This window comes from Ranitomeya imitator, chromosome 5, assembly GCF_032444005.1.
Source record: "Ranitomeya imitator isolate aRanImi1 chromosome 5, aRanImi1.pri, whole genome shotgun sequence".
Taxonomy (NCBI): domain Eukaryota; kingdom Metazoa; phylum Chordata; class Amphibia; order Anura; family Dendrobatidae; genus Ranitomeya; species Ranitomeya imitator.
In genome coordinates, this window is record NC_091286.1 from 534,840,116 (window position 1) to 534,843,187 (window position 3,072).

Here is a 3,072-nt window from a genome sequence, read left to right on the forward strand (position 1 = left end):
CTGTAGGCACTTTTAAATTGGTTCCAGGGGTACACGGGCAGCAGTGGTCTGGTCTGTGGAAGTCTAGTGGAAGGAGTGACCGCAGACAGGCTTCCAAGGCCTAACATAACAAACTTTGGCTGGCTGTAGGCACTTTTAAATTGGTTCCAGGGGTACACGGGCAGCAGTGGTCTGGTCTGTGGAAGTCTAGTGGAAGGAGTGACCACAGACAGGCTTCGAAGGCCTAACATAACAAACTTGGGCTGGCTGTAGGCACTTTTAAATTGGTTCCAGGGGTACACGGGCAGCAGTGGTCTGGTCAGTGGAAGTCTAGTGGAAGGAGTGACCGCAGACAGGCTTCCAAGGCCTAACATAACAAAATTGGGCTGGCTGTAGGCACTTTTAAATTGGTTCCAGGGGTACATGGGCAGCAGTGTATGGTCAGTGGAAGTCTAGTGGAAGGAGTGACGGCAGACAGTCTTCGAAGGCCTAACATAACAAAATTGGGCTGACTGTAGGCACTTTTAAATTGGTTCCAGGGTAACACGGCCAGCAGTGGCCTGGTCAGTGTAGTAGTTGTAGAAAGAAGGGAGCGCAGACAGGCTTCGAAGGCCTAACATAACAAAAATGTCAAAACAATGGTATTGTCAGTGCCAGGCATTGAAGGATGTCAGCGCCTAGACTACACATTGGTGAAGCTGTGAGAGATAATTTTGCTAGTGGTAGAGCACTGTTTGAGCTGGGGGGGGGAACTGTCTTGTGGCCGGCGGTACAGGCACAGGGCCCCTCATATTACAACGGTGTGTCTGACGTTGGGTGCGCACCACCAGCGCCAGAGACACTTTATTCTACTATGAGGGACCCAGTGGCAGTGCCGTCGACCAAAAGCGGCCACACCCACCTCTTCAGACAAACAGCACTCTCAAGGGTCCAAGCGCAAAGTGGCGATAGCACGGCCCCGTGTGGGGAGTTTGGCCATTTCGTGAGGTGGAAACATGTCGTATGCTGGACAATCAGGTGAAGAAAATTACGAGATTGGAAAAGTCATTCAGAATAGTCCACAGGCAAGACCTTTTCATAGGAAAGCTAGGTGTCAGCCGGGCAGGGTGGGGCAAAAGATTTTGAAATCCAGTTGTGGTTCATTTTAATGAAGGTTAGATCATCTACATTTTGGGTAGCCAGACGAGTCCTTTTTTCTGTTAGTATTGAACCTGCAGCACTGAATACTCTTTCTGATAGGACACTAGCTGCCGGGCAAGCAAGCTCCTGCTATGCATATTCTGCCAATTCTGGCCAGGTGTCTAATTTGGATGCCCAGTAATCAAATGGGAATGACGGTTGAGGGAGAACGTCGATAAGGGATGAAAAATAGTTTGTAACCATACTGGACAAATGTTGTCTCCTGTCACTTTGAATTGATGCTGCAGTACCTGTCCTGTCTGCGGTCATAGAAAAATCACTCCACAACCTGGTCAGAAAACCCCTCTGGCCAACGCCACTTCTGATTTCTGCCCCTCTAACACCTCTGGTCTGCTGGCCCCTGGAGCTCGTGTGAGAACGATCACGGGCGCTGTGTGCAGGGAATGCCAGAAGCAAACGGTCAACAAGAGTTGATTGTTTTGTTGCTAATATTAGTTCCAAGTTCTCATGTGGCATAATATTTTGCAATTTGCCTTTATAGCGAGGATCAAGGAGGCAGGCCAACCAGTAATCGTCATCGTTCATCATTTTTGTAATGCGTGTGTCCCTTTTGAGGATACGCAAGGCATAATCCGCCATGTGGGCCAAAGTTCCCGTTGTCAAATCTGCGGTTGTGCTTGGTTGAGGGGCAGTTGCAGGCAAATCTACGTCACTTGTGTCCCTCAAAAAACCAGAACCCGGCCTTGCCACGCCACCAATTTCCCGTGCCCCCGGGAAAGCTTCCTCATTAAAAATATACTCATCCCCATCATCCTCCTCATCCTCCACCTCCTCTTCACCCGGTACCTCGTCATGTACACTGCCCTGATCAGACAATCGCTGACTGTCATCAAGGCTTTCCTCTTCCTCTGGTGCAGACGCCTGATCCTTTATGTGCGTCAAACTTTGCATCAGTAGACGCATTAGGGGGATGCTCATGCTTATTATGGCGTTGTCTGCACTAACCAGCCATGTGCATTCCTCAAAACACTGAAGGACTTGACACATGTCTTGAATCTTCGACCACTGCACACCTGACAACTCCATGTCTGCCATCCTACTGCCTGCCCGTGTATGTGTATCCTCCCACAAAAACATAACAGCCCGCCTCTGTTCGCACAGTCTCTGAAGCATGTGCAGTGTTGAGTTCCACCTTGTTGCAACGTCTATGATTAGGCGATGCTGGGGAAGGTTCAAAGAACGCTGATAGGTCTGCATACGGCTGGAGTGTACAGGCGAACGGCGGATATGTGCGCAAAGTCCACGCACTTTGAGGAGCAGGTCGGATAACCCCGGATAACTTTTCAGGAAGCACTGCACCACCAGGTTTAACCCCTTCCCGACCTGTGACACAGCGTATGCGTCATGAAAGTCGGTGCCAATCCGACCTGTGACGCATATGCTGTGTCACAGAAAGATCGCGTCCCTGCAGGCCGGGTGAAAGGGTTAACTCCCATTTCACCCGATCTGCAGGGACAGGGGGAGTGGTAGTTTAGCCCAGGGGGGGTGGCTTCACCCCCTCGTGGCTACGATCGCTCTGATTGGCTGTTGAAAGTGAAACTGCCAATCAGAGCGATTTGTAATATTTCACCTAAAAAAATGGTGAAATATTACAATCCAGCCATGGCCGATGCTGCAATATCATCGGCCATGGCTGGAAATACTAATGTGCCCCCACCCCACCCCTCCGATCGCCCCCCCAGCCCCCCGATCTGTGGCCCGCTCCCCTCCGTCCTGTGCTCCGCTCCGCCGTCCTCCTGCCCGCTCCCCCCATGCTCCAATCACACCCCCCCGTGCTCCAATCAAACCCCCCCGCACTCCGATCCCCCCCGTGCTCCGAACCACCCCCCCTGCACACCGATCCACCCCCCCTGCACACCGATCCACCCGCCCGCACACCGATCACTCTCCCCC